We start from the raw sequence: 25732 nt of genomic DNA, 5'->3' as shown, positions 1-25732 counted from the left end.
ATGGGCCCGCTAGTTAACCTACGTAGTACAAGGGCCCGCTAGTTAACCTAGATCGTGCAAGTGTCCGCTAGTTAACCTACATAGTCCATGTGCCCGCTAGTTAACCTATATACCAAGTGCCCGCTACGTAACCTAGATAGTCCAAGGGCACGCTAGTTAACCTACATAGTACAAGTGCCCGCTAGGCATCCTAGAAAGTCCAAGTGCCCGCTAAGGAACCTACATAGTCCAAGTGCACGCTAGTTTACCTAGATAGTCCAAGTGTCCGCTTGTTAACCTAGATAGTCCAAGTGCCTGCTAGGTAACCTACATAGTGCAAGTGTCCGCTAGTTAACCTACATATTCCAAGTGCCCGATAGTTAACATAGATAGTCCAAGTGCCCGCTAGGGAACGTAGATAGTCCAAGTGCCCGCTAGGGAACGTACATAGTCCAAGGCCCGCTAGGTAACTTAGATAGTGTAAGTACCCGCTAGTTAACCTAGATAGTCCAAGTGCCCCCTAGTAAACCTACATAATCCATGGGCCCGCTAGTTAACCTACATAGTGCAAGGGCCCGCTAGTTAACCTAGATCGTGCAAGTGACCGCTAGTTAACCTACATAGTCCAAGTGCCAGCTAGGTAACCTAGATAGTCCAATTGCCCGCTAGGGATCCTTCATAATCCAAGTGCCTGCTAGGTAACCTAGATAGTCCAAGTGCCCGCTAGGGAAGGTACATAGTCCAAGGGTCCGCTAGGTAACCTAGAGAGTGCAAGTGCCCGCTAGTTAACCTACATAGTCCAAGTGCCCGCTAGTTAACCTAGATAGTCCAAGTGCCCGCTAGTAAACCTAGATAGTCCAAGGGCCTGCTAGTTAACCTAGATAGTCCAAGTGCCCACTAGTTAACCTAAATCTTCCCAGTGTCCGCTAGGTAACCTACATAGTCCAAGTGCCTGCTAGGCAATCTAGATAGTCCAAGTGCCTGATAGCTAACCTACATAGTCCAAGTGTCCGTTCGTTAACCTAGATAGTCCAAGTGCCCATTGGGTAACCTACATAGTCCAAGTGCCCCTTGGTAACCTGGATAGTCCATTTGCCGCTAGTTAACCTACATAGTTCAAGTGCCTTCTAGGGAAACATACATAGTCCACGTGACTCCTAGGGAACCTACATAGTCGAAGTGCCCGTTAGGAACCTACATAGTCCAAGTGCCCGCTAGGTAACCTACATAGTCCAAATGCCCGCAAGGAAACCTACATAGTCTAAATGCCCGCTCGGCAACCTACATATTCCAAGTGCCCGCTCTAGAACATAAATAGTCCAAGTGCCCGTTAGCTAACCTAGATAGTCCAAGGGCCCGCTAGTTGACCTACACAGTCCAAGTGCCAGCTAGGTAACCTAGATCGTACAAGTCCCCGCTAGGGAACATAGATAGTCCAAGTGCCTGTTAGCTAACCTAGATTGTCCAAGTGGTGGCTAGGTAACCTACATAGTCCAAGTGCCCGTTCGTTAACCTAGATAATCCAAGTGACCGTTAGGTAACCTAGACAGTCCAAGTGCCCGCTAGTTACCCTACATAGTCCAAGTGCCCGTTAGTTAACCTAGATAGTCAAAGTGCCTGCTAGGTAACCTAGATAGTCCTAGTGCCCGCTGGAAAACCTACATAGTCCAAGTGCCCGCTAGGTAACCTAAATAGTCCAAATGCCCGCTAGGGAAACTACATAGTCCAAGTGCCCGCTAGTTAACCTAGATAGTCCAAGTGCCCCCTAGTAAACCTACATAATCCATGGGACCGCTTGTTAACCTACATAGTGCAAGGGCCCGCTAGTTAACCTAGATCGTGCAAGTCTCTGCTAGTTAACCTACATAGTCCAAGTGCCTGCTAGGTAACCTAGATAGTCCAAGTGCCCGCTAGTTAACCTAGATTGTCCAAGTGCCCTTAGTTAACGTACATCGTCCAAGTGCCCGCTAGGTAACCTACATAGTCCAAGTGTCCGCTAGGTAACCTACATAGTCCAAGTGTCCGCTAGTTAACATAGATAGTCCAAGTGCCCGCTAGGGAAGGTACATAGTACAAGTGCCCGCTAGGTAACCTAGAGATTGCAAGTGCCCGCTAGTTAACCTACATAGTTCAAGTGCCTGCTAGGTAACCTAGATAGTCCAAGGGCCCGCTAGTTAACCTACATAGTCCAAGTGCCCGCTAGGTAACCTACATAGTACAAGTGTATGCTAGTTAACCTACATAGTCCAAGTGCACGCTAGTTAACCTAGATAGTCCAAGTGCCTGCTAGGTAACCTACATAGTGGAAGTGTCCGCTAGTTAACATACGTAGTCCAAGGGACCCCTAGTTAACCTAGATAGTCCAAGTACCCGCTAGTTAACCTAGATAATCCAAGTGCCCACTAGTTAACCTACATAGTCCAAGTGCCCGCTAGGTAACCTACATAGTCCAAGTGCCCGCTAGGTAACCTAGGTAGTCCAACAGCCCGGTAGGTAACCTACATACTCCAAGTACCCGCTAGGTTACGTAGATAGTTCAAGTGCCAGGTAGGTAACCTACAAAGTATAAGTCCCCGCTAAGGAATCTATATAGTCCAAATGCCCGCTAGGGAGCCTACATAATCCAAATGCCCGCTAGGTAGCCTAGATAGTCCAAGGGCCTGCTAGGTAACCTACATAGTCCTAGTGCCCCCTAGTTAACCTACATTCTCCAAGTGCCCCATAGGGAACCTACATAGTCCAAGTGCCCTTTAGGGAACCTAGATAGTCCAAGTGCCCGCTAGGGAACCTACATAGTCCAAGTGCCCGCTCTGGAATAAACATAGTCCAAGTGCCCGCTAGTTAACCTAGATAGTCCAAGTGTCCGCTAGTTAACCAGGATCATCAAAGTGCCCTCTATTTAACTTACATAGAACAAAGGCCTGCTAGTTAACCTACATAGACCAAGGGCCCGCTAGTTAACCTAGATAGTCCAAGTGCCCGCTAGTTAACCTACATAGTCCAAGTTCCCGCTAGGTAACCTAGACAGTCCAAGTGACCACTAGGTCACCTACATAGTCTAAGTGCCCGTTCGTTAACCTACATAGTCCAAGTGCCCTCTAGGTAACGTAGATAGCCTAAGTGCCCGCTAGGGAACGTACATAGTCCAAGTGCCCGTAGGTAATTTAGATAGTCCAAGTGCCCGCTAGTTAACCTACATAGTCCAAGTGCCTGCTAGGTAAACTACATAGTCCAAGTGCCCGTTCGTTAACTTACATTGTCCAAGTGCCCGCTAGGTAACATAGATAGCCCATGCCCGATAGCTAACGTACATAATCCAAGTGCCCACTAGGTAACCTAGACAGTCCAATTGCCCCCTAGTTAACCTAGACAATCCAAGTACCCGATAGGGAACCTACATAGTCCAAGTGCCCGCTAGGGAACCTACATAGTCCAAGTGCTCGCTACGCAACTTATATAGTCCAATTGCCCGTTAGCTAACCTAGATAGTCGAAGTGTCCGCTAGTTAACTTACATAGTCCAAGTGCCCGTTCGTTAACCTAGATAGTCCAAGTGCCCGCTAGGTAACCTAGACAGTCCAAGTGCCCGCTAGGTTACCTACATAGTCCAAGTGCACGTTCGTTAACCTAGATAGTCCAAGTGCCCGCTGGTAACCGACATATTCCAAGGGCCCGCTAGGTAACCTTGATAGTCCAAGTGCCTTCTAGTTAACCTACGTAGTCCAAGTGCCCGCTAGATAACCTACATAGTCCAAGTGCCCACTAGGTAACCTAAATAATCCAAATGCCCGCTAGGTAAACTACATAGTCCAAGTGCCCGTTCGTTAACTTACATTGTCCAAGTGCCCGCTAGGTAACATAGATAGCCCATGCCCGATAGCTAACGTACATAATCCAAGTGCCCACTAGGTAACCTAGACAGTCCAATTGCCCCCTAGTTAACCTAGACAATCCAAGTACCCGATAGGGAACCTACATAGTCCAAGTGCCCGCTAGGGAACCTACATAGTCCAAGTGCTCGCTACGCAACTTATATAGTCCAATTGCCCGTTAGCTAACCTAGATAGTCGAAGTGTCCGCTAGTTAACTTACATAGTCCAAGTGCCCGTTCGTTAACCTAGATAGTCCAAGTGCCCGCTAGGTAACCTAGACAGTCCAAGTGCCCGCTAGGTTACCTACATAGTCCAAGTGCACGTTCGTTAACCTAGATAGTCCAAGTGCCCGCTGGTAACCGACATATTCCAAGGGCCCGCTAGGTAACCTTGATAGTCCAAGTGCCTTCTAGTTAACCTACGTAGTCCAAGTGCCCGCTAGATAACCTACATAGTCCAAGTGCCCACTAGGTAACCTAAATAATCCAAATGCCCGCTAGGGAAACTACATAGTCCAAGTGCCCGTTAGTTAACCTAGATAGTCTAAGTGCCCGCTGGTAAACCTAGATAGTCCAAGGGCCTGCTAGTTAACCTAGATAGTCCAAGTGCCCGCTAGTTAACCTAAATCGTCCAAGTGTCCGCAAGGTAACCTAGATAGTCCAAGTGCCTGATAGCTAACCTACATAGTCCAAGTGTCCGTTCGTTAACCTAGATAGTCCAAGTGCCCATTGGGTAACCTACATAGTCCAAGTGCCCGCTTGGTAACCAGGATAGTCCAAGTGCCCGCTAGTTAACCTACATAGTCCAAGTGCCTTCTAGGGAGCCTACATAGTCCACGTGACCGCTAGGGAACCTACATAGTCCAAGTGCCCGTTAGGGAACCTACATAGTCCAAGTGCCCGCTAGGTAACCTACATAGTACAAATGCCCGCAAGGAAACCTACATAGTCTAAATGTCCGCTAGGCAACCTACATAATCCAAATGACCGCTCTGGAACATACATAGTCCAAGTGCCCGTTAGCTAACATAGATAGTCCAAGGGCGCGCTAGTTGACCTACATAGTCCAAGTGCCAGCTAGGTAACCTAGATAGTACAAGTGCCCGCTAGGGAACCTAGATAGTCCAAATGCCTTTTAGCTAACCTACATAGCCCAAGTGGCGGCTAGGTAACCTACATAATCCAAGTGCCCGTTCGTTAACCTAGATAATCCAAGTGCCCGTTAGGTAACCTAGACAGTCCAAGTGCCCGCTAGTTACCCTACATAGTCCAGATGCGTGTCCATCGGTGTGGTATGTGTTCATCCAGGTGTGTTTATGGTATACATGCCTGTGGTATGTCCATCCATGTGTGTGTGTCTGTGTGGTGTGCGTCCATGGGCACACACACACATCTGCAGACCCGTGCGATCCTTCAGCTTCCTGCTGCTGGCTGGTCTGCGGAGAAGAGCAGGCCCTCTCGGAACGCCTTGCCTACTGGAGCAGCACGGGGTTAGTGCAGCCTCTCTTGGCATAGTCCCAGCAAGCTTGCCTGGACTTGGCCTCCTGCAACTGTGCCCTTTAGCCTGCCTTCTCCCCTTCCCTCTCCAAACCAACCTCGGCTCATGGGCAGCCTGCTGCCTCCCCGTCCCTTGCTGTCACAGTCCCCTGCAACTCTCCCAAGGCACAGGCCCCGTCGCCCTCCAAGGCGAGAAGAGAATCTAGTCAGGGGTCAGAAGGTGGAGGCAGAGAAGGCAGGGCAGGGTAAGGCTCTCTCTCTCTCTCTCTCTCTCTCACATGTGCAAGCAGGAGCCCCTGTTCCCCCCTACTCCCACCCCCCAGAATGTGCAGCACCCCTGAGCCCACCACCCTCCACCAGTGGAGACATCCTGGGGCATCATCTCCGCTGTAATTGCCCACCTCCACGCACTCTCCCATGGGGTCCAGTTCATGAATGGGATGAATGGCTGGGGTGAAGCCTCATCCTGGACACAGGGGTACTGAGCAGTCACTCCTGCCCTGACTCTCACTCTGTGCCCAACCTGGAGTCACTCAGCCATGCATTGTGGGGAAGGGGGAAGGGGAGTGTCATGGGAATCCACGTGGTTACCAATGCTAGAGGAACGTGGGGTATTGTCAGGGAGGTGGTGGTGGGGCAGGTGTGACCCAGGGACCCAATATTCATTCACTGGGCCTCGCTGCTCCTCCACAGGGGTGGGTGGGGCCAGAAGTTACCCTGGGGCTGTAAGTGAGTGGGTGAGCCCAGAAGTGACCCTGGGGCTGTAGGTGAGGACGTGCTCCATCCAGGTCACCACATGGAACCAGCCACAGACTGCCCATGCAGGCTCGCCACAGTCTAGCCAGGCCACCACGCAGCACCCTGGGAATGGGCAGCTCCTGGTAAGAGGCAGCCCTTCCGAGGTCACACCTTCCTAGGCTCTTCCTCAAGGTGCTCTGACCCCCACCCGGCAAAGAGGGCAGCTACTGGCTGGGAGGGTGGGGCAGGGGTGCCCGAAGCAGACACCTCCTACGGGACTTCCTGCTGGGAAAGGGTGGCACAGCACCAAGAGGCTGGGAACTCTTTGCGGGGCCAGGGAGATGTGTCCTTGTCTTGTTTCCTAAACTGGTCTTTGATGGTGGTACCAAAGGTCTCCCCATTCGTAGCAGCAATGACATCCTCAGACCGTTGGTGGGACGAGTCCTGTAATGTGTGCAGCCCCCGAGTCCCTGCGTACAGCATTCAGAGCAGCAGGGCGGGGGAGACTGGGACCCTCCCCCCAGTGCCAGCACTCTACACCGGGCCCAGCCACCCCGAACCCCAACCCCACCCCATTTGCACCCCGGCTGCGACAGCACCTCTGCACCCCACCTCTCCCAGTGCTTGGAGAAGAGGCCCACTGTGGCCTGCTCCAGGGGCCCAGGGCCCAGGACCAGAGCAGCTGCTGAGCTGTGGCAAGCCCGTAGTCACAGCTTCAGTTCACAGTGCAGATGGCCCTCTGTGAGGTGCTGGCAGCTCCTGCCCCGTCTGGGGTACCAGGGCATACACCCAAGGCTAGGAAGGGTGCTGCTGGGGCCAACCAGGCCCTCCGAGGCCCCAGAACACTGGGGGATGGCTCTCTGAGGCTGAGGCATGGCGTCACTCGGGGCGGGCTGTCAGCGCTGCCTCCTCTTTCGCACGGCCTCGCGCAGGGCAGCCGGCAGCCGCTCCTGGTTGTTGCAGATGTTGTAGTGGGCCAGGCCCAGAAACTTGTCCAAGTCCTCTTGGCTATAGGTCACTTTCGAGTAGTGGTAGGGGGAGTCAGACGGAGACAGGTTCACCCGGCCGGCCTCCTGCTCCTCGGGTGTCCTAGGGACCCCTGTGCAGAGAGCACATCGTGGGCATGGAGGGGCAGGGTGCTGGGGTGGAGGGCGGGTCTGCTGGGTCGGGGAGGCTGGGACACCAGGAAGGGGGTGGCGGCAAGCTGGCTCACCAGGGGCTGAGTGGTCCCGGAAGGAGTCGTTGACCAGGGGGAAGTGCAGAATGACTGGGGCCTCAGGCCGGCCGGGATCAGAGAACTTGTGGCACTCCCGAGGCTGGCGCTCCTCATCAAGGCTGGGAGAGATGGGCGGGAACGGGATGCCCTGCTCTTGGCACATGCGGCCCACCAGCTGCAGCTGCTGCAGGGGCACAGAGGGCAGGAGACGGCTAGCCTTGGGCTCCCTTGGTCCTGGACACTGACGTCACATAGGACCAAGCATCAGTCGGAGTGGACAGCCGTGCCACAGCCCCTCAGAGCTCCACCAAACGGACTGTAGCCATCGCTGAGGCCAGCCATGAAGGGCACACACCTCTCACTAAATTAACACAGAAACTAAACGCTGGGGTGTCGACGGCCTGCAACCAGCCGGGGTGCAGGTGCAGCCAACCAGATTCACCATCACATCCTCTCCCCATTGCGGAGAAAGCCCCCTGATGGAGCATGAATGAAACCCCAGTTCTTTTCACAGGGAGTGCTGGTGGTGAAGCAGTTATGTGCTGGGCGAGGTTCTGCAGGGTCAGCACTGGGAAAGCACCCGCTGCTCCATGGAGAGAGGGCCGAGCACCACGTTCCTGAACTTGTGCCTCCACGTTGGTAGCCACAGAATCTCCCTTGACAGCCATGCTGTCTTCAAGTGAGCACATGGCTGGTCTGATCTCCCTACAGAGGCAGACATCCTCTGGCTCTCTCTTCCTGCTGTCGCCCACCCCCCCTCTCAGCTTCCCCCAATGCAGCTGTTAGGCTTCCTCACTTGTGAGCTCAGTGCGTTACTGTCGATCCCACCCACCTTGTGGCGTATGTAACTACTGAATATGCATGTCTTAAGGCTACCTGTAACTACCCCAAGATAATACAGATGCTCTCTCTTCCAACCACTTCCACGTGGTCCATCAAGAGGAGCTGAGGTGAGCATGCTATCATAAAACGTGCCTGACTCCTTTATTGTACTCTCGCTCCCCTATCTCTCCTAGCCTCTATGACTTTACTAGACCTTTACTATTTTATCGCCATACAATTGTGCCTACTGACCCATTGGTTGTTAGAGGCTGATTTCCTGTGACAAACTGCTCCGTGGGCATTTTTACTCCCGTAAGCAGTTCGATCTCGGAAACACACCAAGGGGGACCCGGTGAGTCAGCATGGACTCCATCGTGGGGATCCTGGTTTGGTTGTTTTGACATGGTGTGGTGGTTAGATAGTATGTCCACTTGGACCTGCGTGAAAGTGCAGGGGTGGAGTCCCACCTGTCACTCAGTTGGAAGTCTGGTCATCCCTCCTTGGAAGGAAGGGGAGATGCTATGAGCCTCTTCCTCCTCGCTGGGATTCTGTCTCCAGGGACGGCCCCATGGGGCCACCAGCCTGGAGAGCCGCTGACTTGGCCGTGTTCACGCCAGCCTGGGCATTATCTGCCTGCAGCTACACAGAGGCTGAGGAAGGTTCTGACTAGCATGGTCTTGAATCACACTGGGCTGGGATGCCTTGCTGATCTAAAATGACTTCTTCATCTAAAGCTCTTTCTTTCTACACAGAGGAGTGTTGCTGCTTTTGTTTCTCTGGACAGCTCAGCCCATAGCATGTGGGTCCCTGTCTCATAGGGTTGGGAGGAAGCCAGCAAGGCACACACTGTGAAGCCGCCCTAGCATCCTCGGGTGCCACTCATCAGCTCCCCCACCTGAAAGGCGGCATTTAAGTTGTAGTCCAGCGACAGGATGAGGTCCACGTCCCGGGTGGGCTGCAGGAGGGGCGGGCAGCTGGTGTTGACAAAGTAGCCCACGTCCAGCAGGCACAGGCGGGGCTCCCCAGGGGTCAGCTGGTTAGGGAGTTCATCCAGTTTGGTGTCTGGAGAGGTGAGCAGGGTGGGAGGGCAGCCTTGAGCATGGGTGCTGAGGACACCACGCTTGCTCCCCTGGTCAGTGGCAGTCACTGGCTGCTCCTGGAAAAAGACTCCGCCCTCAGGCCCCACCCACCTGGCCCCAGCCCTGAAGCAACCTCCAGCCCCAGCTGAAGGAGAAGGCAGGAAACTCTACTCCCCACATCACGTGGGGCCACACATGGAAGGCCTGGAGCCAAGGGGTGAGGTGAGGGGCCTGGAGCCAAGGCCCACAGCTCTGGGAAGACATCAGGGGGCTGGGCCCCAGTGGGAGAAGCTACCTTTCCAGGAGGAGAAGTGAGGGTGCTGGAAATAGTCTTTGTGGAACTGGAGACCACGCAGAAAGTTGTGGGTGGCCTGGGCAAGCGGGCGCCACGTCAGGAGGCCAGAGAACAACTCCCCGATCCTCCCAGCCAGGCTGGGTGGCACTTCCATCTTCAGCACTGGGACCTGCTCCTTGTCTGCACAGCCAGAGAGTGGGGCGTGGGTGCTAGCCCAGTCTGAGGGCAGTGACCCCGGAGAGGGAAAGAGCTGAGACCAGTGCCCCCACCACCACACACACACAGAGCTGGGAGTCACCTGCCCACCCCCAGCACCAGCCCCGGAGCCTGGGCACCTACCCAAGCTGGTCAGGGTCTGAGCCTAGCGATCCCAGAACGGACTGGGCTCCAAGGACCAGTATAAGCTGTCTTGGAGGCTGGCTGCATATAGGTTGGTCCAGATGCCTGGGAGTGCAGACACAAGGGGACGAGAGCCACCATTCCTGTCACAGCCTGACCCTTCCCTGCTGCCCGCCTCAGTGATGGGGCTCCCCCAGAAACATCCTCCCCTCCCCCATTCTCTCTCCAAGACCCCCTCACCTTCCAGGAAGCAGATGCGGGACTCAGGCATCCTCTTCATCAGCCGCCCCATGAAGAACTCGGAGCCGAAGAGCTCGGAGGGGATGAAGGCACCTTACTTGGAGAAACCGAGCTCGTAGGGGGAGAAATCACACCACTCTGCGGTGGGAAGGGACCGCTGTTGGCCACCACCCTCCTGCCCACCCGAACCCACGCAGGGCAGCCACAAAGGACGGGGCGACTCCCCTCCAGTCCAAGTGACTCTGGGGTCATGGGTGTCTGGATTCACTCGGGTCCCGGACCAGAGTGTAAGGAGAAGGGCATGAAAAACTGCCTCCCCACACCATCCTAACCACCCCTTCCCCGACCCCTGGCCGCCCAGGGCCTCAACCAGCTGCCTCGACCTGCCTCCAAATTCAAAGGTGGACAGGCCGTGCCCCTTAGTGTTGAGGGCATACTACATGGGGAGAGGTTTCTTGCCGTGCCTCAGAGCCTGTCGCTGCTCCGAGAGCTTGTGGACATCAGGCTGCAGGGAGATACCTCCGTGTAAACCCATTGCTGCCTGGTCTCTGGAGATCTCCCCTCGCCCTGCTACCCAGCAGGGCTGCCTCCAGGTCCAGGCCCGTCCCCGTGGGCCGCCCTTCTGTACCCCATCATGTCGCATGGCCTCATTGATGAGGGCAAAGAGGTTGGTGAAGCAGGCCGGGTGTCCCAGGCGAGCGCACTCCTCCAGCTCCTGGTAGTACCATTGCAGCTGGCTGGGAGCCAACACGCCCAGCTTGTTCTTGGTCACCTGCGTCTTCAGTAGTACGGTGGTGCCCCCCAGGTCCTTCTGCGACCACTCTGGATCCTTGTAGAGGTTTTCTAAGGTCCTAGGCAAAGCCAGAGGTCGGGGGCAGACAGGTTCCTCTAAGAGTCCCCCGAGACCTCACACCCCTTCGGACCTTCTCTCCCAGGGCAGCAGCCCGCAGGTGCCTTCCAGCTCCATGGAGACAGCCGAAGCCCATGGGGCACCTTGGGCATATCGCACCTGCCACCTGCCTCCTCGCAGACCTTCCAATCTAGTCAGGGAGGCCAAGGGGGCACAGTAGAAGCCTTACCACAGGCACCCCTGCCTCTGCCCACTCACCCCCAGATCCCACACTCAGCCAGCTCACCAAGTGGAGCCCGAGGCCCCTGTGATGTAGAAGACGCAGTCCAAGAGGCCCAGCTCCCTGAGGCCGGTCAGCTGCCCATACAGGGAAGTCATTGCCCGGACCCCTCCACCAGTAGCCATGATTGCCACCACTGGGACCTGGAAAGTCAGAGTACAGCTGGGTTCAAGGGAGGCCCTGCGGGGACTTCCAGTTGGTGGAGGGGAGGTCAGGGTGCGCCGGGCAGTAAAAACCACAGGAGGAGAACACAGCAAGTCAAGTGGCCACTCAGTCCCCTGCCCCTGGCCCCACCACCAAGTTAGCATAGGTCAGAGTCTGGTGGGGACCCATGGAGCGGGTCTGAGTCAGAGCAGCTGAGGAGAGTCATGTCAGGATAACCTCCTTCAGCAGGGTGGGTCCTTTCGGGTTTTGAAAACTCCAGGGAGCGTACAGGCCACAGGCCTTATCTCCCCATCCCCAGCCTGGGGAGTACGGCGGTCACTTCTTAAAAGACACAGGCTCACCTCAAAACCCCCAAATCAGCGTCCCTCTCCCCTTGCAAGGAGCTCATTTCCTTAGGAGCCAGCCCAACCAGCAGAGAGGCCTGGCCAGATGTCCACCGAGTTGTCTGAGAGGCCCAGTCTTAAAATCAGCTCCAGGCCAAGGGCCAACGCCCAGAGAAGGGTAGCTACGCCTGGTGGGGCCCGTGGTTCTGACACTGCTCAGCCGCATCGGGCCCAAGATAACATCAAGAAAGCTCCGGGAAGTACAAGGGGGGTAGGTGGGCAGACGAGAGGCAAACACAAGTCCGCCTTACAACCAACCCTGGTCGGGCAATGGAAGTGTGGAGGCCCACTCAGCTCAACACTCGGCCTGAGACCCCCACACTCCTGCCCAGCCTGACAGACCTCGTCCTCCTGCAGGTCTCCCTCCAGCTGCAGGGCCTGCTGCAGGGCCTTGGCCACCACCTGCTTCCTCCTGCTCAGGAAGGCCTGCTCCTCAGCACACAGCTCGAAGCCCAGGCACACGGCCTGCTCCCCTGGTCTGGGGGTGGGGTGGGGGGATGGACGGACAGTGAGGCAGTGCTCATCCTCGTCAGAAAAGAGGTCACTGGGCCCATCTCCCTGCAAGATCCACGTCCATCTCTTCTCTCCCTTCAGCCTGTGTGCTGAAGCTTGGAGAGTGCGGGGGGGATGGTGGGCCCAGAGCCACACCAACACACCTGGCATGACAGCAAGACCAGCCGGCAGATGAGGGTGTCCCTGTGGCCAAAGGTGGCCCTGAGTCTCAGCTTCTCCCTCCCCTGCAACGCTGGACCAGGGCTACACTAGGGAGGGGGCACGGGGGCTGAGAAGGAACAAAGGCCTTTAAGTTGGGGCTGCTTATGCTCCTAGACACCGAGGGCCAGCAAAAGTTCTTGAAGGCCCAGCCACGTTGCTTCCACCCAAAAGGTTGCTTCCTTCTGGTCTTTGTGCTCCTCAAACCAGGCGTGTTACTCTCCTCAGCCCCCACCTCTCTCCCACCCAGTGAGGCCACACGCAGACTACAAGGCTGAGGAAGGACCCTCTCTGCTCTGAGCACCTTCCCAAGACTGGGAGCTCCCTGCTGCAGCCACCCGCTTGCTTCCGGTCCTCCAGGCCACCCAGCTGCACGTAGCGCCCTCCCTCCCCCGGCTGCTCTCCCCCAGCCCAGCCTCTCACCTGTCTTCTTTTCTCAGCTCCACCTTCATCAGAGGCTCCTGCAAACCAGCAAAATACCACTCAGAAAGGCTGGCACCTCCACCCCAATTTCGGCCCTGGGATGCCCCAGTCATCTCCACAGGGATGCACCCCCACAGCCCAGCCCAGGGGCTTGGCCCAAAAGAAAAGGGAGAGAAGGAGTCACCCCCTGCCCCCACCCCCGCACTGGCCTGAGGCCCTGTCCCACACCCACATCAAGGTCTCTTCCTCTGAGTGAAGAGTACCTGGGACGTAGGGAAGACCAGCCTCACGAGCTGGTCTGATGGCAGGGCCCTGAGTGGCACCTTCAGTTGCACCTGGGGGGCGTTCTGCAAGGGGACCAAAACTGTACACTTACCCGAGTCTCAGAGCAGGGGTACCACCCGGCCCTGTGGGCCTGAATTCCAGGGGGTCAGTGGGGGGGCACCCTACCTGCAGGTGGATACTCAGCTCCTGCTCCCAGCGGGTGGGGAAGTGGAAATGGAAGGAGTCGCTGCCTACGGTGGCCTCCTGAGATCCCTCGTAGGACCCGGGGACCACAAGCTGAACTTTTCCCTTTGACTCTGGAGAAAGTAACCGAGGTAGGGGTGGGAGGGGGTTCCCTGCCCGTGAGGAGTCTCCCGCCCCTGTGGCTGGCAGAGGCTGGGAGGAGTTACCCCCAGCCCAGCCCCCTCGGAGCAGGGTCATGGGAAAAGACCAGGTCTTGGTAAGCCCGGGCAGTTTCACCCCCAGCCCCTAGCCTTCGGAGGCTAAAGGTGGCTGGCAGCTTCTTCCAGGATGGGCAGCTGAGGAAGGGGGAAGACATAGGCTGAGGGCCAGGGCTGTCCTGGTGACCTGGGAGACTCACCCTTCTGGTCCCCGGCCTTCTTCAGCCGCACATGCAAGCGGGAAAGCTCACGGGCCTGTGTTGGGAAGAGAAGATTCATATGCCGCCCCTCCCACGCAAGGATACCTCACCACTACCCTTTCCCCTGCAGCCCGCGGTTCCTGCTCCTCAGTCCCATGTCCTCTGGAAATCATAGCCCCTCCCACTTTGCTCTTTCCTGGTCCAGACAGACTTGCAGCCAGGAGGGCAGGTGAGCAGATGGCCTGAGGGAGGGTGTGTCACTCACCACTACAATCCCAAAGCACTACTATGATCCCAAATCACTACTGTGATCCCAAATCACTACTATGATCCCAAAGCACTACTATGATCCCAAAGCACTACTATGATCACAAAGCACTACTATGATCATAAAGCACTACTACGATCCCAAAGCACTACTATGATCACAAAGCACTACTATGATCCCAAAGCACTACTATGATCACAAAGCACTACTATGATCCCAAAGCATTACTATGATCACAAAGCACTACTATGATCTCAAATCACTACTATGATCACAAAGCACTACTATGATCACAAAGCACTACTATGACCCCAAAGCACTACTATGATCCCAAATCACTACTATGATCCCAAATCACTACCATGATCACACAGCACTACTATGATCCCGAATCACTACTATGATCCCGAATTAGTACCATGATCCTAAGTCACCATTACCATCCCAAATCACCACTATGATCCCGAATCACTACTATGATCCTGAATCAATCACTACAATGATCTGACTCACCACTAGGACACCGTTGCTGGTGAGCTGCTCCGCACAGTCTGTCCTGGGAAAAGCCATGAGCGAGGCTCAGGTTCTTGCCCCCAAGGAAGCCTAGGCAGTCCTTCCAACCACAGAGGGTCCCCGGGGAAGGACACCAGCCCTGAGCGCACGAGGCTCTCTCCTTCCAGAAGGGACAGATTTGACCCAGAGCCCCTCTCCCTACTTCGCAACCCCCAACTCCCCTGACCCCCGCAACCCCCAACTCACACACTCCGCAGGCGGAATTCAACGTCAAACCGCTCCCCACCTTGAAAAAGCAAGTTATAAAGGTAAGACGTGTGCATGTATGTGGGCATGCATGTGAGTGGTTGTGTGCACATGTGAGTGTGTGTGCATGTGTATCCACATGGCTGTGCATGTGTGAGTGTGACAGTGGTTGAGTGCGTGTGCTTGCGTGTGAGTGTACCTGTGTATGTGTGTGAGGCTGCGTGTGGGTTGGAATGTGAGTGTGAGTGTGAGTGTGTGTGTCAGTGTGGGTATGTGCAGATTCCAACCCAGATGCCAGCCAGGGGTGCCAATGCGGGGAGGGCTGCTGTCCATAATGTGGCCCCGAGGAGGGGGCCGCTCCTTGGGAAGCAGGTCCTGGTTGACAAGGGCCTCGGCACCAGGGAAACCTGACCTCATGGTCTGTAAACAAGTTCTTTGAAGAGGGGCATTTAAGCAGCATCCCGTTGGTGGTACCGAGGGTGGCCGCCCATGTGGAGTCTTGCCTGCAGGCTCAGCAAGAAGCTCTGGCGCCGGAACTCCCCAGGCAGCAGAGTGCCCATGTCAAACAGCACTGACAGCACGGGGTCGTCGCTGGTCAGCAGGTCCTGGTCAAAGACTTTCAGCTCAACCATGTTCTGGAAGGGGAGCAGCGGGACAGGGCCATGGGGTGGGGGGTGGGGTGGGGGTGGCACTGGGGGTACGCAGGGCTGGGCTGAGGCAGGCCCACCTTGATCTGGCTGTGCACCCGGAAGTGGAAGCTCTGGTTCCAGACAGGGTTTCTGTAGTTGTTGACAGTGCGCGTCTGGAGCCGGTGGTTGCAGGCCGTGGGCAGCCACAGGGTCACACAGAAGTCAGGGTGGGTCACTTGGAGGAGAAGAAATGAGGGCCAATTCTCTCCCAAGCCACGCAGAGTTCACCACCAGAGGGATCCCTGGGGACGCACCAAGCCCCACCCTCCATCACCAGCCCTTGCCTGTCACTCTTTGCAGGCCCTCCTCCCAGGACCTCGCAGGCCCAGCCCTCCTGCCACCTCCCACCGTCCCTGCCCTGCTCCAATTGCAACCTCAGTTCCCTTCTCCTCTCTCGGTCAACTCACCCACATCCCTGGCAGGCAGGCTGTGGGCCTGCAGAACATGAATGGTGTGCAGGCAGGTCCCGGGCAACTTGGCCTGCAGAGCAGCGGGGAGGGGACAAGCTTGCTGTGGGATGACATGACCAAAGGCCGCAGGCGATGGAAGGGAGGTTGGGGCACCTGTGAGGGCTCACCCTGCACCAACAGGGCCAAGGCCACCCAGAACCCCTAGTCTAGAAGAGACAGGGCACGTCCATAGGAACTTACACAATGCCCATGACAGGTCTGTCCCAAGGGCTATCCATACATTAACTCAGCCGACTACTACGCTGCCTCACGAGGAGGCGGAGGCATGGAGAAGTGACCCAGCAACTGGCCGGAGACCCAGAGGCAGGATCGCTGTGCTCTCCGCTTCCCTCTCCTGGAACCAGCAGGCTCCCATCTTGCCACCTGTCTGCCCCAGCCCATGCCCTCGCTTACAAAGCTCTGGGTGGGCATACAGAAGGGCATGGAGGGAGCGGCCTGCTAGGACTAAGCTCCTGCTTGCTCACTCGCTCCTCCCTGTGCATCCCACCCCTGGTCAGGGGGCAGTTCTGGAAGCCACCTCTGTGCTGGGGCAGGTGGGAGGTTACCAGGCCAGGCAGCCCATGGGCGCCAAGCCCTGCGCCCTCCAGGTTCTCCGAGGGCAGAGAAACAAAGGACCCCAGGACTCCATCCCAAACCACCCCGGGCTCTGGGCTGAAGCCCTGCCAGGTGCGCTGGGGCCAGGGAGCGTGTGTCAGCACACCCTTTCACTGGCCTCCCAGCTGCCATTGGAAGTCCCAGCTGCATGTGCCCAGGGGTTCCTGGCAGAGGAAGAACCCGGGAAAGTCACCCATCTCATCAGTCTCAGGCCCCGACATCCCAGGCAACTGACTCAGAGGGAGCAGGGGAGCAGCCAGGAGCCTCTCCCTGCCTAGAAGCTCTGTGGATCCCCAGCCCTGCCATGCCCCTACCCAAAGCTGGCAAACACACCCCCTACACCTGAAGACCACCGCGGCCACAGCCCTCCAGAGAAAGCCTTAGCCAGGACTCAGGTGGGGAGCAAGGGTCAGAGTGGGCTCCAGTGCCATGCCAGTCTTACCAGAGCCATGAGGCTAGGGGTCCCAGGCGGGGCGAGCAAAGGCAGCAGTAGCCACTGGGCCGAGGACTGTGGGGTTTTAAGCCAAAATCCAAGTATGTCCCAACTGGCCTCCCTAGCCCCTCCCACCTGCATCTTCCGCTCCGCCCAAGCCCCACACCCTGCCCAAGAAATGAGGCACCTCAGCCTATACTGGGCCTACTGACACCCTCCCATGGGCTCAAGGTCCCCCACCCCTGCTGGGTTCCTGGAAAACCCACTGCCCCCAGCAGACACCACCTGGGCCTGCCCAGCCGGGTCCTGCTTCCAGGACAGCTCACCAACCACCCGTGTGAGCAGGACAGGATGGCATGGCTTGGAGGGGCCACAGGTCTGGGCAGCCGCCAGAGGTAGGGCAAGGGCAGAGTCCCCACCAACAAGGCTTGTAGCAACATCCAGGTACCAGTAGGACAGGAATGCCCAGTCTCCATTGAAGCAGACCCGGAGGAGGGGTGTATCCGGAGCCTATCATCACAGCAGGGGAGTGGCTGTTACTAAAAACAGCTCTTCAAAGCCAGGGCCTGGGCCACCTGGGTCCCCAGAGATGGCCAGGACTGGAGCTCCAGGTGGGCACCCAGGGGAAGGGGGCTCATCTCCACTTTTGTGGGGGCAGCATGAGAAAGCCAGTTCCTTCTGCAGAGGAGCATCCCAGGGGTGGGGGTGGGCAGGTTCTGTCCCCTGGTCCCTGTGCTGGTTAGGAGACACAGGCTCGTCCCCAGGCCACCAACCCCATGGCGAAGCAAACCAGAGTCCCAGTCAACGAGCCCTGGCAGAGAGTTAAAACAGGGTTGGCCTGCCGGCCAGACCGGAGTACAAGCTGTGGTCCCTGGACAGACAGGGAGCTAGCTCCTCTCTCTGACGTTTCCATCTGAACCCTCCCCGCCCTCCTGGAGACACAGAAAGCCACAAGGGGCAGGTACCACATGGAGCCTCCCCGGCTTTATTGAGCATGTCCTTCGAGCGAGCGAGCGGGCCCTTACAGAAACCCTCTCCAGGCCCCAGGGCAGCCAGAAAGGTAGGGACCATCATTATATCCACTTCACAGCTTTACAGAGGAGGGAGGACGCCGCAGCTGGCCTCCACCCACGGGGCTGCTTCACCTGCGTGGCAGCTTTCTGGGAACCCTGACCTAGACACCTGCCTGGCACTTCCTGGTCCTCCTCCTATCACCCACGATAGTCTCCAGGGTCGGTCCCAACCCAAACGGGGTTCTGGGTCAGACAGATTGCAGGGTGTCTCTGTGGGGGCCCATCTGGGGAGAAGCCAGAGTGCCCCCTGAGCTGTGGGGGGGCACGTTCCCTGGGGGCTCCACTAGTCCAGGCCTGAGGCCTTGGTGAGGGTGTCGAGCAGTTGGAAGTAACTATACTTGAGGTCATACTCCATGTCGTACCAGAAGCTCACTGTGGAGAGAGCAAGCACAGGAGTGGGTGGCCCAGCTCTGACCCAGAGCCTCCCCAGCCCACCCGCTGGCCGAGGCCAGCAGCTCCTCACCAGCAATGCAGCCCTGGGACAGCTGCACGTGGTGGACCCACAAGGCCGGCAGGTAGAGCATCTCGTCGGCCTGCATGGTGCAGCGGAGGGCCTGGGCCCCACGGTACTGTGGGTACTGGGACAGATTTGGTGTCAAGGGATCCAGTGGAAGCCAGGGCACCTGGGGACGGAGCAGGACCGGGGAACTCGGCCTTTGGCCTTGCCAACGGTAAGGGCCAAAGGTCCCCCTCCATCCGCCCTGGGAAGCCAGCCCCAGAAGGTGGGACCTTACGGAGGAAGGGGCCACCTTCCCAGGACTTTTGGGGCCCACTTGCTCCTCGGAGATGGATGAGCTCGCCTCTCCCTGAGGCCCAGGGCTAAGATGGACACCTTCTCCATGCCCTCTTCATCCACCACCTCAAAGGTGCCTGCCTCAGTGAGTCGGTAGGTTGCTGGGGTGTACAGCTCTGATGCCAGAGAAAAAGGGGGAGCTCAGCAAAGAGTGCTCCCAGCCCCTCACACCTCCTCCCAGCCTCTCCTGTTGGCTGCCTGGCCCCAGGGACACAGGCAGGGAATCCTCGCTACCCTTCCTCTGGTTTGGGGCCCATGCGTAAGGCAGGCCCCAGCCCTACCATAGGGGATGAAGGGTCGGTCGCTGGGCGGGTGTAACAGGAAATGTTTCTCTCCAGAGAGGACACAGTAGAGGTTTTCGTAGTGGTCCTTGTGCACTGCCAACACAAAGAAGGTCCTGGGCAGATTTGGCGGAGCAGGGCACATGAGAGGCAGAACCTGCCCACCCAGAGCCTTGTGCCTCAAGACAGCCAGGGGTGTAAAAACGAGAAAGTCCTGAGAATAAAGATTTCAACCTTCCATCCAAAGTGTCCCCTGATGTCTCCTTTACGCCCAGTACTAGTTCAACTTAGCCAGTAAAGGATCTCCATCCCTCTGCCATGAGCATTCTTTTAAACTCCATCCGGGCTCAGACTGAAAACAGCCTCTTCAAAGAACAGCCAGGATCCTGGAGGACAATGAATTTATAAGGGGGGAGGGGGAATCCCATTATTTTCTACACAGTTTCTGAAGCCCCCTCATTTCCCTCAGGGAGAAGAACTCGGGAAGGGAGGGTGAGAACGTTTGAACCAACTAGAGGGTCTGAATCAATGTCACTGAGCTGTCAGCGTAGAAGCTTGGTGTGTGCTTTTGCTCTGTGTATTCTCAACGACATAGTCAAACCAGACTCCAGGAGATGCCCAGGGGGGGCTGGGGTGGAGGGCATTCCAGATCCCAGCCACCAGGGACTTGGCACTCACCACACGCCCCATGCGGGTCATCTCTCCAAAGAGGTAAATATCCACGCATAGGGTTCTCCCAAGTTCACCTCCGGGGCCAACGTGCCCTCTGAGAGATGTCTAGTGCGCCCCCACACCAAAGTCATCCCACCCACCACGCTGCAACGCCGCTCCTCCTCTGTTCGCAGAATTGTAGACCGACCCTCCAGGCCAGCCTCCCACCCTTGGCCCCATCCTGGCTCCTCCCTGTCCCTGCATCCCAGAGACACCTACAGGACGTCACTGCGGCCGCCTCCCCCAGCCAGAAGTTCACCGCCTCTGGCATCTTCCCTGCAGGACAGAGGAGGAGAGTTAGGAGCAGTTGTCCCCTGCAGGTTGGGTCTGGGATAACACCCAACAGGATGTGGGCAGGGGTGCTGCGTGCGAGCGAGGGGCATCCCAGGGAAAAGTGGCGAAGAGGCCATGGTTTGGAGGGCTTGGGGAGTGGGCCCAGCCCCCCACAGGCAAAAGTTAGAGCACTAATCCTTTGCAGTCGGTCAACAGTCAAGGCTTCCAGGGCGGCAGGGCCTGACCCTGGCCATGGGGTGGTGGGTGTGGGCCAAGAAAATCAATGTCACTGAGCTGTCAGTGTAGAAGCTTGGTGTGTGTTTCTGCTGTGTATTCTCAACGACTGCCCTCTGCCCCAGTCGCCCCCTCTCACCCAGAGCCTCGGAGGCCCAGGGCACGTGGGGCTCCAAGTCGGGCAGCAGCTGGGGCAGCTCGGTAAGCAGGTTAGAGCACTGCTTCTGCACGTAGAGCACGCCAGGGTGCCGGGCCCTGCCCTCCAGGACGTCCAACACACCTCACAGGGGCAGCAGGCACTCGGCTGGCATCACGAAGTGGTCTCCGCGCACGGAATCAGCATACCCATCTGGGGTCACCGCTACGCTTACCTCCGTGGCGCCCACCGTGGCCCTAGGGGAAGGGACTCTAAGAGCATGCCCACATGCCACAAGACAGCTCGCCCATCACCCTAGCCCAGCCCAGGGCTGCACCCACCTCAGATAGGGGAGTGACCACTTCTGCAGGGCATTGCGCACAATGCAGGGCCTGCTGGGGCAGACCCAGTCCCGGTAGAAGTGCAGTGGCATCGGGGCCTCATCCAGGTAGGGCACGGTTGGAGGCACGCCAAGCTCTTAAGTGGGGTGGGAGGTAGATGTTGACATAAACAGCACCCAGCCACTTACGGATGAGATGCCCTCTCTGGGCAGGCCACAGGGTATCACTGGGCAGTGCTCACTGGGGAGGGACCAAGAGACTCTGGACCACCAGAAATAGAAGGGGATTTTCAAGGAGGAGGCTGCCGCACGCCTACTCCAGGAGGGGCCACACAGCCCAAGAGCACGTGAGCAACATACTCTGATGTCAACTTGTGGAGGGATGGAGTCTAAGCTGTCATTCAGGTTGCAGCTTGATGACCTCATTTGGAGGTGCCCACAGAAATCAATAGCTCCCTTCCTGTGAGACATTCCTGCTGACAAGACACACAGAGCTACACTAGAGCCCTGGAGCCGCAGGGCTCACTTGGAGACCCCTGCTAGCGCTGGGATGCCTCCACCACCACTGGGTCCACAAGGCTTTCCACCCACTGGCCTGTGATCTTCCTGCATCAGCATCATTGCTTGTGTTTCATGAGTAGGAAGAGGGATTTATAGACTGGTATCGGACATATGGGCTAATATCAGACTTAAGGACTTGATCTGGACTGGGCTGGGATGTTCTCTTAATGTACAATTTTTCTTTGATATAAAGTTCTCTTTTAAAACACATATAAGTGTCTATGAATTTGTTTCTCTGGTCAACTGGGGCTAACACAGCGGGACTCCTGCTTGGCCCAAACCCCAGTCCTCCCTGGGGCCAGACCCTTGGTTAGCTTCCCTAGCTGCGGTGGCGGACCTCTAGCGAAGTATAGAAAAGCAGCCTCAGGCACCACGCAGGGAGCTCCCCGTGGCTGGGGGCAGCAAGATGAAGGAAGAATGCCTTCCAACTGCGAATATTCACTGAATATTTTGGAATGTGCTCAGCACTTGGCTTGGCCAGTGTGAATGGGTCCTTTCAAGATGCTGACAGCCTCATCGGGGAGACATGCCTATAACCTGAACGCCCTGGGTCTTCCATGATGGTACCGTGCTGTGTGCTGCCTGGGTGGCTTTCTCTTGCTGCCCTTCATAAACATCACTGACTCCCTGTTGTGCTCCTGGCTGGCTCCTCGTCTCACCGAGTCTACCTACAAACACTCCCAACCTCCCTCGCCCTCACCTTCTCCCTCTCCCATGCCACCTCCTTTGGGGCCCCTCCACTCACAAGTCACCCCAAGAGCCTTCCTTCCCCCAGCTGGCTATCCTTCTTCTTTAGGAACTTGTGAACCACACCACCCACCGCCCACCCCCTCCCGGCCCCAGCCCACAACCATTTCTAGTAAACATACAACAGTTTCCCTCGAGTCGATTCTGGTTCCTGGTGACCCGGGATGTCAGAGTGGACCTTTGCTCCACAGTTTGTGGCCCTGACTTTTCTGAAAAGGATTGCATTTCATTGGGGGTCCTTTAGGAGTAGGCAAAGTGCACCGACCTTCCCATTAGTAAGACAAATGCTTAACCATGGACACCACCCCGGGGCTCTGAAAAACTCCTCGTTCCCTTCCTGCGTGCATGTCCACTTGACCACCTGAACCGTCAAGCACACTATCTACGGGCCCTGGTGGTGGCACGGTGCTTAAGCACGTGGCTGCTAACCAAGAGTGTATGATCTCAGTCCACCAGGTGCCCCTCAGGGGAGAGACGTGGTGGCCAATCTGTTTCCTCAGACACAATACGGGGCAGTCCTACGACTCCAGTGACAGGTTTGCAAACAGGTTAATATACTATCTACTAAATTGATTTCCACTGGATAGCTGTCTCTGTCCCCGGCTAGAATGTGATCTCCATGAGGGTGGGGGTGTGGGTTACACCTTCCCAGGATGGAGCACAGTGCTCAGCACGCCCATGATCCCCAGTACACACTGGCTTAATGACTGGATGAAAGGCTTACAATATCTCCTGCCACAGTGAACTAACTGGTTCCCCTGGCTTAACTCCCCTCCTTCCAAAAGCATTTATCACCCCAGCTCCAGACATCTTCTTGAAAGGCAGTCTCATGTTGTCACTCTGAGCAAACCTCCTTTGATGACTTACCACTTGGAGAATAAAGTCTGCCTGGCCTTGGTAACGGGGCCCAACCCATTCTTCTCCTCTGATGAGCCTCTGCCTGGAGCCGGCCCCTTACCACACACCCTCCCTGCTCCCTGGCCCTGCAGCTCCCTCCATTCTTTCCCTTGGGTAGAGTGGAAGGTCCCCCCTGTGCTTCAAGGCCACTGCCCTCCCCCTGAACCACAAGGTCGCGCGCCTCCGGTGAAGTCATCCGATTAGTCTCACGGTCAGTGGGAAAGTGGGGATGTCTTTAGCTAGATCAGAAATTGGAGCTGAATAGGAAGGTCCCAGGGGACCTGGGAAGGTGGAAAGGGAAGAGCTGGTTGGTACTTGAAAGTCACTGGCAAAGAGGCAAGAAGGATCCTGCCTAGTAGATACAGGAACGCGGAGGGGTGACACGTGGCCAAGCTGTGCCAGCCCACTGTAACAGGCACCACGGAAGATGACTCAGTAAACCCCTGAGATTCTCACAGAAATTCTTAACAGAGGTGCTAACTGCTATTTTTAGCCCCTTTATGTTTTCTACTCTTCTTCCATTTTGATTTTCTTGCATTTGAATAGATTTCTTTTGGGGTATGGTCACTCTTCTATCCCAGGGCTTTGAAACGAGAGAATTTCAAAGGAGATCTAGACAATTCCTTTGACCCCATAATTCCACTGCTAGGAATTTAACCAACCAAAATACACATGGGAAAAACGCTTCCCTCTCCCGAGCGCACCAACCTCTCTCCGACTCAGGGTGTTTGCCTTCCGTGAACTGCCCCCGCATGTGTCTGCACACTCCCTCCATCCCCGCCCTTGAGTCTGTGCCCAAGAGCCACCTCCTCATTGAGGCCCGCTCTACTCAACCTATTGAACCTCCATCCCGGAGCCCCTCATTCCACTTAACTGATTTCCCCACATTTATCTTCTAACCTACTGTCTCTTCATTTAGTGTGCCTACGGCTAACTGTAAGGAACCCCGGTAGCTGCTAACAGCAAGGTCAGTGGTTCAAACCCATCGGCCACTCCTCAGGAGAAAATAGACGCTGTCTGCTCCCTTAAAGAATTTCAGCCTCACTAACCCACCCAAGGGGAGCGGGTATTGTTTTTATCTCCACAGGGAAAGAGGGACCAGACTTCAACCCAATGCTCCAAGATGTGAATGCAGCATGCCAGCATGCAGTAGGGAACCAGTAGAGAGATTTGAAGGGCCGGTCCCAATCCCAACTACTAAATCGACACCTGCCCCTCCCCCCAGAAGAATTTATTTCAAAGGGCGGCATTGAATCTGAAGCTCCGGGAGAGGGACATATCTGATCAGAGCACACGGGAGCAGAGGAAGGGGAACGAGGAGAGTGGAGCACATCCTGGACCACCAGGCCAATGGGACGATATTTCCAATTAGAACAGCCAGTTCACAGAGAGGACCACATGGCCAGCCAAACTAGGAGACATGGCGCCCCTCACTGACTCATAGCCCTACAGGGGACAACAATGGAGACAAAGTGTGGGAATTGCACCCAATATGATCCTGCCACACTGAGGCAAAACACTAAAGGGGTGCAACAGCAAGGGATTGGAGTGGCGAGGTCCCCAGGGATTGCTGAAGGTGGACTTTGGAGCCAGCATGGTGCCCCAACAGACTGGACTGGAAAACACTCCTAAAGGCCAACAAACAATCCTTGAACTAACTACAAGCTTTTTTTTCTTATTGTGTTTTGTTTTGGTTTTTTCATTGGTTTGCTGTACATTGTTTCTTGGTTTTGCTCTGTCTTGTTTTTGTGCATGTTATTACCTCCTCAGGTCTGTCTAAATAAGATAGGCTGGATGAACAATCTGGAGGAGAAAACAATGGAACCAACAGTTCCGAGGGGACATGGGAGAGGGGGAAGTGGGGGGAAAGGTAGTGGTGTTAACAAACCCAGGGACAAAGGAACAAGTGATCCAAATCGGTGGTGAGGAGGGTGTGGGAGGCTTGGTAGGGCATGATCAAGGGTAATGTAACCAAGAGGAATTGCTGAAACTCTGGTGGGGACTGAGCATGATAGTGGGAAAGGAGGAAAGTCAAAAAAGGAAACAGAGGAAAGAGCTGGGAGGCAAAGGGCATTTATAGAGTTCTAGACAAAGACATGTACATAGGCAAATATGTTTATATATGAGGATGGGGAAATAGATCTGTTAGGTAGCTTAGCCTAGGTAATTGGGAAGTCCATTTACGCATGCCCAGGAGAACCAGCAAAGGACAAAGCTGGATTTTCCCGCCAGTGGGTGGAGATGGGCGTTACACCTGGAGCAGCCCACCTGGGCCAGGTTACTACAATTCAGCCAATGGGATCGACCTGGGGTCGTTCACCACGCCTCCCCCAGAAACCCTTAAGAAGGCAGGAACCGAGAGGGAGAGGGTCTGGTCATCTCCGTGGGAGGGGAGAGATCCTTGCATGTCCCGGAGAAGTCTCTGCCAGGCCGCATGGTCAAAGGAATCCTATGGGTGCCGCGTAAAACCTGATGCTTCTTTGAACTTTCATTAAATTCACTTGGATCACAAGCCCGGCTTCAGCATAAAATCTTTCTCGCGCGGAGCCATGGACCAAGGCTGAAATCTAGTCCCGGAGAGAGAGACCTTACAGATCTATGTGCATATATTTATAGGTTTAGTATTAAGGTAGCAGAAGGACTTTGGGCCTCCACTCAAGTACTCCCTCAATGCAAGAATACTTTCTTCTTTTAAATTGACACTCTATGAGGCTCACCTTC

The 25732-nt window shown here is 56.0% G+C and overlaps 2 pseudogenes; both read right to left on the bottom strand.

Moving 5' to 3' along the window:
- Window positions 1-6980: 6980 nt before the first annotated feature.
- LOC142437477 (cytosolic phospholipase A2 beta-like) lies at window positions 6981-16983 on the bottom strand (annotated as a pseudogene).
- Window positions 16984-18321: 1338 nt separating this feature from the next.
- Window positions 18322-22083, bottom strand: LOC142440534 (bifunctional peptidase and (3S)-lysyl hydroxylase JMJD7-like; annotated as a pseudogene).
- Window positions 22084-25732: the final 3649 nt, after the last annotated feature.

This window comes from Tenrec ecaudatus, chromosome 1 (assembly GCF_050624435.1).
Source record: "Tenrec ecaudatus isolate mTenEca1 chromosome 1, mTenEca1.hap1, whole genome shotgun sequence".
NCBI lineage: Eukaryota > Metazoa > Chordata > Mammalia > Afrosoricida > Tenrecidae > Tenrec > Tenrec ecaudatus.
Note: the sequence above shows the minus strand (reverse complement) of the source record. Positions and strands in the feature narration are given on the sequence as shown.